Genomic DNA, 11,829 nt, shown 5'->3' on the forward strand with positions numbered 1-11,829 from the left:
GTCCTGCCCGTTTGCCTAAGGAACAAACAGCTTTCTCCCACAGATCTTTGTTTTTGTCTTTGTTTGTTATCCACCTTTGGCTCCCTTTCAAAGCCTTGTAAATTTGCGGTAGAGAGTCCCCTGGGGACTTTGCCGCCCCGCCCCCGAGGGGGGGGGGCAAGACAATCCTCTGTTAACATTGTCTTTGATTAGCCCTGGTACTAATTTTTTAATGTCCTGTTGAGAGAGGGATATTGAGCCAATGTAGGCTAATTCCAGATCACAGTACCTGAATTATTAACTGGTCCAGAATCAATCCTTTAGTGGCTGGACACTATTTACACCAGCAATGGGGGTTAATTGTCAGGGAAATTTACAATAATAATTACTGAGAATGTCAGTCACAAGTTTGCCCGGAATAATACATCTCTAAATACAGCATATGGGGCATTGATGTAGTAAGACCATGTTTGTCTGCCTACCGACAGTTCAACAATTTGGTACAGCTGTCTTCTGCTTCCTCAGACACCACGTATTTTCTGACTTAAGTCCTAATGTTACAAGTGTGTCTAAGGTAGAGTCCGGTTCACCCAGTGGAGTTGCCGCATCAGATCTCATTGATGCAGCCTCTGGAGCATGCCGTGGAACTTGAAGTTCCCGGATTCAGTGTCCCAGTCTTCCACGGCACCCAGCCTGGGCCCTAGAATGCACCCAGAAACTCAGGTCAATGTGTCCCATGCGTTGCATACCACCAAGGACACCTCCCACTTAGGGTCCCGGGAAGCATTTTCAGTCACCACCACCACCATCCCCGCCCCAACTGGAGGTCAGCCCTCCGCTTTTCCTACCACAGATATGCATTTGTATTCCCCCAGACATGCTCGCTCCCTTTCCCCGCCCGCTCCTAATTTGTTTTTCCGATCAGTATTCCTCATCCCGCTGACAAGGCTGTCTACCTGTCCGGGGGGCCCTCATCATAACTTTGCATAGCAGCCACTCAGTAATCAACATCCCATTCCCCTCCCTTGACCATCTGATCCCAGCTGACCCACGTCAGCCTCCAGCCAAGTGACCTTCGAAATACTTACTGAGACTGGATGGTGTATGGTTTATTGGCGTGGGTCAGGTTCTTTACCAGGCTGTCTGATCCCACTAGCCAGCAGACTCTCTATAAACCCCAGCCTGTGCCCATTCTGCTGCTTGTTCCTGCAGCAGTGGACTCATACAGGGTTTGTCCTTTTGTGACTGACTAACCACTCAGCACACTGCCTTTCAGATCCCTCCATGCCTTGAAGTGTTTCCAAGTTTCATGAAAGAATTTCATTCTTTTTTAGGAATGCGTAGTATTCCATTGTGTGTATATATACCAGAGGGTTTTCTTGGTTCATTATTTTATTGCGAACTCTTACAGATGTCATAACATTCCATAATTCAAATAGATCGCGTATACTTACACAATTGCTATGATAATCATTTCCAAATATTCACTTTCTTCTTAAAATCTTTTATATCAACCCCCCTTTATCCCCTCCCTCCCCCACCCTCCCCCCCAGGAAACCTTTTTGTTGTTATATGTTATTATATTTTTATTATTTGGGTTTTTTTTTAGCCATATCTCACCCCATCCAATATATCCATTCACCTACAATTCTGTTATTCTCTCCCCTTCAGTGGGGTTATACAGTCATCATTGCTATCATCTCCCCAATTCCCCCATCTCCCCATCCCCCCACCCCCCATCTTCCCATATCATCATTACTCCCGTTGCTGATCCTGAAGGCTCATCCATCCTGGCATTCCTACATCTAATTATCTTAATTGTGTATATGAACATACGCAGGTCTAACAGTATTAATGAGGTGAAACCTAAGCCTTAGTAGTAAGGGGAGGGAATATTAAAGAGCTAGAAGATAAATACATTGTCTGTATTTTTTGTTTGTTTGTTTATATTGGGGTTGATATCAGATGTTATGTCATTAGGAGTCACGCTCTTGAGTTTGTGTTTTTCTGTTTTTCCGTATATGTAAGCCAGGATGGATGAACCTATAGGAACAGCAAGTAGAAAGGGTTTCTGGGTGGGCTACATTGGTGGTGGAGGGGGATGGGGGTGTAAAACGGAGCTGATGTCAAGGAGCCCAGAAAGGAAAAGAATGTTTGGAAACTGATTGTGGTAACAATTTTACAATATTGCTTGATGTGCTTGAACTATGGAATAATATGATATACGTATCAACTCCCAATTTAAAAAAACTAAGGATGGTCTCAGATGACCCTTAAAATTATATAGACACTTTCCAGAGACTGACCCAGACTTTTGACCTTCCCTTTAGAGATGTAACCCTCTTGCTGGATCAAATCCTGACCAGGTCAGAGAAATGCACAATGTTGGAATCTGCCCAGGCCTTTAGAAACGAATGCATTCAGGATGAATGCTAGATATTGTGTGACCTGTGAGGAAATGACTCAGTTACTCACAGTAAATCAGGAAGTCCCCTTAGTTGACCCAGAATGGGACTCTGACCCTGGAATTGGAATAGAAAGTATTTTCAGACCTATATCCTAGAAGGCCTGAGAAAATCTAGGAGAAAGCCCCTGAATTATTTTACACTTCCCACTGCTAATTAGAAAAAAGAAGAAACCCTGGTATTTCTGCAACAATTAAGGGAGGCCATGAAAAACCTCACCCCAGTAATCCCAGACTCCTTTGAGAGTCAAGTATTGTTGAAGGATAAGTTTATTTTTTAGGCAGCCACAGACATATGGCAGAAGGTACAAAAGTTGATTCTTGGCCCTAATTTGGATCTAGGTAACCTTTTGAAAATTGAAAACTCAATGTTTTAATTACCGAGACCAGGACGAATGAGAAAAGAAGGCAAAGAGGGCTAAGAAAAGCCTTTGACAAGGCACTCCAACAGACTAGCCTAGGAGCTCATAGGGGCCACCCTCAGTGGGGAGCTTCCAGAAGCTGTTACTTCTGTGGTCAGCAGGGCCACTTCAGAAGAAGCCGTCTTAAAAAGCCAAAGAACTCTCCAAGTCCTGGCCCCAGTTTGGGGAAGACCACTGGGAGAAGGATTGCACTGGGCAGCACAGGCAACCTAGGTCAACTCCACCACTCCAACTGGTCCAATAGGGTTTCCAGGGCCCAGGACAGTTCTCGGTGTCTGTATGTTCCAACACCCTCAGAGAGCCCCACAAGATTGATTTTCTGCTTACCAAGAATGCCACTTTTTCAGTCCTTCTCTCTTCCCCATCCTCTGTCTAAAAATAGCACCTTGGGCCAGGGAGTGTCTGGTAAGCCCTTGACTTATCTTTTCTCTCAGCCTTTGACCTGCCCCTGGAGAAAAATGCTGTTTTCTCACACTTTCCTAATCATGCCATAAAGCTACACTCCCTTATTGGGATGAGATCCTTTATCCAAATTTCAAACAACTACCCACAAACTGACTCTCCAGAGGAGCCAGAACCCCAGTTTGTTAGTCTGGGTAGACTAGAGAAACAAATCCACAGAAACTCATATGTATATAAGACAGAGTTTTCTATAAAGGGTAAGTGTACATTAAGAAAGCATCCCAACCCAGTGCTGTCCAAGCCCATAAGTCCAACATTAGCCCATATGTCCAACACCAATCCACAAAGTCCTCCTCAGTCTCACAATACACATGCAATGACGCCAACTGCAAGAGGAAAACCATATCAGTGAGTGTGCAAGCATCTCAGCGCGGGCAGGGGTCTCCACACAGCTGCTCCAGCACCCAGGGCTGCATCAGGGGAGGTCCATGTGGATTCTCCTCAGGGATGTGTCACAAGAAGTGAGCCTTGCCAGCTGAAGTGGGGAACTGGCTAAGGCAGTTGCACCCTGGTCCAACCATCAGAGAGCAAGAGACCTGAGAACTAGAAAGGCGAGGTTTACCAAGCCACTTATCTCTCTGCCCTTCAATTAACCCCACATGTGTTTATCGGCCAGGTTGGCACAATAAACCTTAACTATATCACACAACCTCATTACTCCTGTGAACCTATAAAGGACTTCAGACTTATTTTTTTAAAGATTCATCTAACTAACTAAGGGAAGAAAGAAACTATTTTCTTTCCTTTTGTGTATTTTCTAAACTCTTATGACTGATGAAAGTAGAGTTAAACACCCCATTTTGAGGGGCTGCTTTTTACATTTTGCTTTTCGGTTTGATTACCTTTAATTTTTGCCATCTAAAGGATTTAATTATGCTTTTTGTTGCTTTTAGTTATGTCAACAACTGCATGGGTAATTCTTATCTTTGGACCCCCTTTAAGGAAGAGTAATATGTTGGTGACCTTAGTAAGCCAGTCCCACAGGGAGGAAATTTAACATTTTACTCACTGTGTCACCCCTTCCCTTCCAATGTGGAAGATCTCTGATTCCCATGGGGCCAACCTCTACGATCTATAAGCACAGCCATAACCTTCTTGAACATCAATACTACCAGTTATTTCGTGCCCTTTAAAGGTCAGAATTTCCTCCAGAAAATTCTCTGTGCTTACCTCTTAATTCTTCTTTACTAGCGATAGTGGGTGGATGGGGCATGAAGACACTGACCACATGAGTATGATCAGTAGCCTGGGAGGAATAAACAAATATCTCTAATTTTAACCTGTGTCAAGGACTAAAGTCCCTTCTGAATGAAGAGGGCTTTATCTCCCCAATAGCACCCAAGTATTGGAGACCATCATTATTGCAATCACTCCCTCCCTCCAGATCCCCACTGAATAGCTCAGAGTCACCATAATTACTGTTTCAGCTCTAGAGGTCATATGTGCAACCCCAAGAATATATGTTTTCATGTGGGTTTGCCACCTCCCACCACACACCATATACTTTTGCCCACATGCTGTTTAGATCCTTTTTCAATGACTGGTAGTTGTGCCTTTGTGTCTACCACCCTCCTTTTACTGATAACTAATTCTTCCTTCTGTATTATGATCCTCTAGTCAGTGTCTAGTAATTGAACTCGCACAAAGATGTTTTTTAGTTTGCTCTTGAAAAACAAATCCATATGAGTTTAATTCAGTGTATTATAATAGCTTTAACGTGAATGTGGCAAGAATTATGTTATTATGACTGGTTAGCAGCTGCCTTTGATTCCATAACTAATTTTGTTGTGCTTCAAGAAATGAAGAGCCTCAGTATAGGAATCAGAAGACACAAAGCTTTAAAGCCAGTAGATGCAGTGTCAGCACTCGAATCTGGAGTGGTCAGGGTTTTTTATACCCACAGACAAACAAGGGGGTTTGCGCAGGTGGTGCTTACAACAATTTACAACAAAAGGGGGCTGCACGGGTGATGTTACTACGATTTAAGCAAAGATTTGACCAGGAACTTCTTGCAAAACAGGATGTTTTAGATCTGAAACAATGTGTGGTTTCTTGTGGTTGACTTTAGGTTGAGATATTTGCCAGAAAAAAACGAATGGATTTCTCTTTCTGAGGTATCTGGGCAAGCAGAAGGTCTGAGTTTCAGGGCAGAGTCTGCAGGGAGGTTACAAAAGTGGCTACGCACGGGCTAAAACTAAATGTCTGTCTATAAGTTAGCATGGGATGGCTATACTATGTCACCACTTCTTTAGTGAATCCTAAAATCATTGAATGAAAATTAAAGCTAAATGTCTTGTTCTAGGGGTTCATAAGGCTGCTGAAACAATAAGCAACTTTGCAGAATCAAGTCTGTTTTGCACAAACTTGGCTATGCAGTGGAACAGGCCTGGTACAAACATGGCAGTAGCAGGATTACAAGGACGGGCCCTGCTCTCCTGGCTACTAGTGAAGTCAGCTGTGGTTTCTAATTAAACAAGGACTAGTACCAGCTTTGCTTATTGTCTCTGTCTTTTTGTTGCTTGGCCATATTATCTTTTACTTTTTGTAAAGTATTAGTAACTATTCCAGACTTGTTCACATAAAAGCAACAACTTTCTCCTAGGTCAGCACACAGCTCTCCTTGGGACATGAACAAAATATCTAATCCTCTATGGTTCTGAAGGACTACTTCAGTGTGAGAATCAATTTGGGTGCTGAGTAGTTTGATGGAGAATTGCAAGATATTGATAATCTGAATCTATGGAACAAGAGAGGGTTGTTAAATGCTGTTCTCCCTTAACCATGGCCACTGTATCAAGAGGTGTGGTGCTTGAAATGCTCAATCCTAACAGCAGGGGCACAACTGAAGGATCTGTTTGCTTTGCACGCACTATATAGGGATCCATTAAATTTAACCCCTCTTTGCTTCGATAAACATATATTTGAGGTAGGTGTTGAACTATGGCATATCCTTCATTAAAATCTTTCCCTTCAATGCACTGCGCGAGCCCACTGCTGTACACAAACCAAGTACTGTTGGTGGCAAAATAGGACTGGTTGGTTTCAACTGACATGTTGCTCATGGAAAGTTCTGGGATCAGAAAATAGAGTTTATCTGCCTCTATTTTTATCAGGCAGGTGGTATTGCCTAATTTTCATTTAGCATAGACATTTGGTAGAGACAGCTCCCTTATCTCTAATATTCCTGCCTGTTATTCCCCACGGAAGGAATATGGACCCAAATCATTGATACTGGGCACAATTAGTCATTTTGGCAACTTCCGGCTGGCATACGGTCATGAAAAGGGGTTTGGGGGCCCATATCCTTCTCACTTGGGAGTGGTTGTTATCCACGTAGGGGACCATGGTGAAAGGGGTTGAGGTTATCTAAATATTGGTGATCCTTGGGATGGAAATATTGGCTCAGTTTTATTCTTAATCTGATGGCTTCTGGAAGAGATAAAGCAGGTGAACACTGTAGGTAAGGCTAGAGCAAGAGCTATGGGATGGCAATGCCCATTCAAGTAAGGGTTAGTCTCACACTGAAAGATTCCAAAGGAAATCTTAGGAGGTATTCTTAACATTGGATTGACAGGCAGAACTTGCAAGCTTGCTTTAAACACATGATAATTGTATGATAGCATTTATGAACCTAAAAGACTTGCGGATTTGAGGTAAGCTTTTCTACAGAGCACTTATCTGTCTCAGGATGCTGATGAGACACCATCCTAACTTCATAGGAGCTTAAACATGTATGGTGAGGCGGGGCAATTCTGAGACATAACAGAGCTATGGGCGGTGTATCTTTCCAGTTCATCTGAGTCTCCTGTGTCAATTTCCTGAGGTTTAGTTTTAATCGTTGGATAAGTCTCTCTACTTGCCCTGAGGACTGTGGTCTCCAAGCAGTGAGAACAATAAGTTATTCCCACATGTCAAGATACTGCTTGGAGTCTGAAGAAGGAGATTAGGACAAAGTAGAAAGCCCCAGCTGGGAAAAAAATTCACTGGCCTACCTGCCCCATCTATGGAGAACCAGGGCTCCAAAATCAGTAACAAGAATATTTTGCTGCTGGGCAGTCTGACGGGGGTGCTTCAGTCTTCAGTTAGCAGTTGTAGACTTGCTAGCAGACTACTACTCTCCTCTTGGGTCTTCCCCATAGGACAGAGTGCCACCCTTGTGGAGGCCTATTTCTATTAGGGCATTCCTTTGCCCAGTGGCCCAAAACACCAACACACATAGCACTTTGTACCCTGTGCAGGGGTCTTTGGAACTTGGGAAGCAGTAGATGGGCTAGGGGCTGAGGGGCTTTCAGCTCAGACTATTGAACCCTACATAGGCATTATGGTAAATTTGGAACAAGGTCGTTACTATCTCTCAAAAGGAGAACTGCCTGGACATAAGGGACATCAGCCCACTTTCCCACCCCTCTGCAGAAAAACCCTAACAGTATTAGAGTCTGGAGGGAGGGTGTGCCATGCTTTGGCCAGGATTCCCCATCACCTAGAATGTACTGGGGCCAGACAGAGTTGCAGAAAAATATGAGTTTCCACTTCTTTAGAGTCTATGGGTCAAATCTAGATCAGTTAGACAGGATGCAGTATGAAGACATTCCCTGAGGAATGGACTCCTGGTTGCCCTTCTAGAAAACAAGGAATGAACGGGTAGAGAGTCTGGCATCCTAGGGTTTTAACCAGACGTTCCGGAACCATAGAACCTGAGGGCCTCAGACAGATGTCTCCATCCTTGGTGGTGTCGGGACCTGGCCTTAGGTCGTTGGTCAAGCCTCAAACATTTTCTAGACAGTAAGCCAGGCATTAGGGTACCACTGGCTAGTAGGTGGAATCTTCAGGAACTGTTTACTGGCTCAGTCTGAATACAGTCACCTCTAGGGAAATTGAGATCCTTGGCCATGTATTCATTAACCCAATGGAAGTGAACCAAGGACATAAATAGCCCAACGTACAAGCCAATCCACTGTGTGGGGCGGCAAGAGGCACAGGCTATGCTTACGAAGCCTCTTGAGTGGTCTCTGGAATGACAGGGTTAGCAATTATTCAGGGACCTGACTTTCCAAATGTCTTTTGGCCAACGCTTAGCAAAAGGAAAAACAAACAAGAAAACAAAGGAAAAGCAAGCAACACAGAGTTGATGTCAAGAAAACAAGGCATTCCCTTGCCTCTGTAATCTATAAATTGGAGGAAGTATGCCCAGAGGGTCTGGAAGTGGCTGGATAACCAATAAGTCCAGCTCCCAGGAACATGTGGTTGGACAAGTGGGTGGAATAAGGGACTCCATCTTTGCAAGGAGGCAGTAGAGGGCCACATGTTCAGCTGTCCATAAAAATGGTGGAAAAATCAGGAGATTGAGGAGAAGAGAAAATGTGGGGAGGAGTGGGTGCATTCCTACAGAGAGGCTAACAGATAGTGATTAAACAGCATTGTCCAACAGCAGTTATAGATGTTGAAAGGAAGGTAACAAAAATGGGATGTGAAAATGTGCCAGAAAAGAAAAGAAAAGTGTCTACAGATGGGCTTTGGGGCTCCACTCCATGAACCCCAACCCCCCCTTCATATTGGGTGTGATTTTGCTCTGGTTCTTAGATGCCTGATACCTGATCCCATCGACACCTCATGATCACACAGGCTGGTGTGCTTCTTCCATGTGGGCTTTGTTGCTTCTCAGCTAGAGGGCCGCTTGTTTATCTTCAAGCTTTAAGACCCCAGACGCTGTATCTTTTGATAGCTGGTCCTCTCTGTGCATTGTCTGCTCTGAGCAGAAATATGGTCCTTGGGGCTTGGTGGGCCAGGATGTGTTCCCCTCCCTCTCCATTTCTCCTCTTTATTCCTCTTGTGTGCTCTTATTTATTTATTTAATTACATAATCCTCTTGTGTGCTCTAATCAGAGATGCCCCTCTCCCAGAACTGTAGTTTCAGTTCTGTCCTCTGAAGTGCATTCTTCTGGTGTGGTTGTCCACATAGACGGGATTGGGGCCGGCCCCACAGACCTCTCTATCGGTTCCCTGGTACATGCCGGTACGTTGTATTCATGTCTTGGCGCATCAGGTTGAAGCCTGGTCTCTCTCTCCCTCTCCTGGAGATATAAACAATACCCTTCCCTTGGGTGGGTTAGTGCCCTGCTCACGCCCTACCCATGTCTTTTTTTCTTCTTCTCTTTCTTCCCCCCCCTATTTAGTTGGCTGCCGTATGTATCCCTGGATTGGGTTTGGCCCCGGCCATAGTTGCTGGACCTCAACCCAGGGGTGTATGTATACAGTAGCTTTTCCCCTGTGCCCCATTTTTAAGCTTACCTCAGTGGACTCATGTTGTATTTGTCCTTTTGTGCTTGGTTTACTTCGCTTAGCATGATTTTCTTTAGTTCTTCCTATGCAGGGATGTGCTTCATGAGTTCATTGCTGCTTTTTAGGGATACATAGTACTCCCTTGTATATATGTACCACAGTTTTTTGATCCATTCATGGAAATTTGGGCTGTTTCCAACTTCTTGCAATTGTGAACTGTGCCGCAATGAACATTAGGAGCACAGATGTCTGGCCGTGGTTTGTTTCTTGTCTCTTCTGGGTATATGCCCAGGAGGTAGATTGCTAGGTTGTATGGTAGCTCGATTTCCATGTATTTTAGATATCGCCAAACTGATTTTCATAATGGCTGTACATACCTACACGTCCATCAGCAGTGGATGAGAGTTCCTACCTCACCACAGCCCCTCCAACACTTGTTACTTTCTGGTTTTTTGAATTGGGATATCTTTGAGGGTGTTTGGTGGTATCTCATAGTTGTTTTAATTTGCATTTCTCTTATGGCAAATGATCGTGAACTTTTTTCATATGTGTATTAGCCATTTGGATTTCTGCCCCTGTGAAACTTCTGTTCAGGTTCTTTGCCCACCTCATTAGTGAGCAGTTAGTTTTTTTCTTATTGTAAGCTTGCAAAGTATTTTAGATTTTAGTAATAAGGCCTTTGCCTGATGTTTCATTGTAAAAGATGTTTTCCCAGTCTGTGGGCTCTCTTATTACTCTCTTGGTGAATTCTTTCTATGTATACCGGTGTTTATCTTCAGTATATCCCACTTGTCAATCTTTGACTCATCGTATTTGTGTCCTTCCCTATTTCTAATAGCCTATGTATTCCCTGCAACAAAGTTCTCAGGTTTGTCCCAATTCCCTCATTGATGGCCCTAATAATTTGAGATGAGTCAGTCAGGGAGCAGTATAGCACCAATGAGACACATAACTTTCCTCTGGTTCCTTAATGCTACCTTCCCCCCACTCTCATGACCTCAATACTGTACTACCTAACAAATTGGATTAGACCAGAACATGCACACTGCTACAGATAAGAGCCCCAAACACAGGGAATCCAGAATAGATAAACCCCTCAGGGCCAACAATGAGAATAGAGATACCAGGAAGATAAGGGGAAGGTGGGGAGAGCAAGGGGGAATCGATCACAAGGATCAATATATAACCTACTCCCAGGGGGCAAACAAGAGAAAAGTGGTTGAAGGGTGACAGAGGATGATTTAAGACATGAAAATAACAATCTATAACTTATCAAGGGTTCATGAAGGAAGGCGAATGGGGGGAGGAGGGGAAAAATGAGGAGCTGATACAAAGGGCTCAAGTAGAAAGAAAATGCTTTGAAATTGATGATGGCAAAATATGTACACATGTGCTTGACACAATGGATGATTGCATGGATTGTGATAAGAGATGTAAAAGCCCCCAGTAAAAGTATTTAATTAAAAAAAAAACAAGGAAAGGAAAGTGGAAGGAGGATTTGGGAACAGGAGTGCAGGGCCATAGTAGCTACACAGGCAAAATTCTTCTGATGCCATCATGGAAAAGGAGGCTTAAGAAGATGCAGGTAGCAAAAGATTGACGTAGGAATTGCATAAGAGTAGGAAAGCAGACTGGTGGGGGGTAAGGGGTTGTGACCGGCTATAAAGGGGACATCAGTTAAATCAGGCCTACATGAATACACTGCTTCTAAGGTTTAGTAATAGATTTAGTGGGAGGGCATGCTTAAAGTTTTGGTTAACATGGAAACTTCCACTCCGGTATTAACAATGAAAGTTACCAGGTATCCCCCTACAGATGCAGTGACTCTGGGGGCTTTGAAAAGGGAGCTTGGGCTCCATCAATCTGAGTCTTTTGCTTCTAGAGACAGAAGTTTGGTTTAAGATAACTTACCTTGTGGCCCATGTCGGCACTCCAGAAATACTTTAGAAAAGTTGGATAAGACTGTCTAAGACAGTAGGTTTAGAAGAGGCCTGGCCCATGACAGAGGAAACTAAATAAGAATAAATAGGCAAAGGAGATATAAATTAATTTCTTCTGGTGAAGAGTGGTCACTGAAAATTCCTTGTAAGAGAAAGTTGTAAAGGAATGAAAGAAGATCTGAGACTCTTGCAAACAAGGACTCCGGATATCAAATTAACTCATTTAAGAGGTTATGAAGGAAGGAAGGAAATTCAGTTTGAGAAACTGGCATAGAGAGAGGTT

General features: G+C 43.6%; 1 pseudogene; it reads right to left on the bottom strand.

Moving 5' to 3' along the window:
• Positions 1–593: 593 nt before the first annotated feature.
• The window catches only part of LOC101641880, a 24,037-nt pseudogene continuing 12,801 nt past the window's right edge, over positions 594–11,829 (bottom strand).

This window comes from Echinops telfairi, unplaced genomic scaffold (assembly GCF_000313985.2).
Source record: "Echinops telfairi isolate 266 unplaced genomic scaffold, ASM31398v2 ScPeMD7_7419;HRSCAF=8457, whole genome shotgun sequence".
NCBI lineage: Eukaryota > Metazoa > Chordata > Mammalia > Afrosoricida > Tenrecidae > Echinops > Echinops telfairi.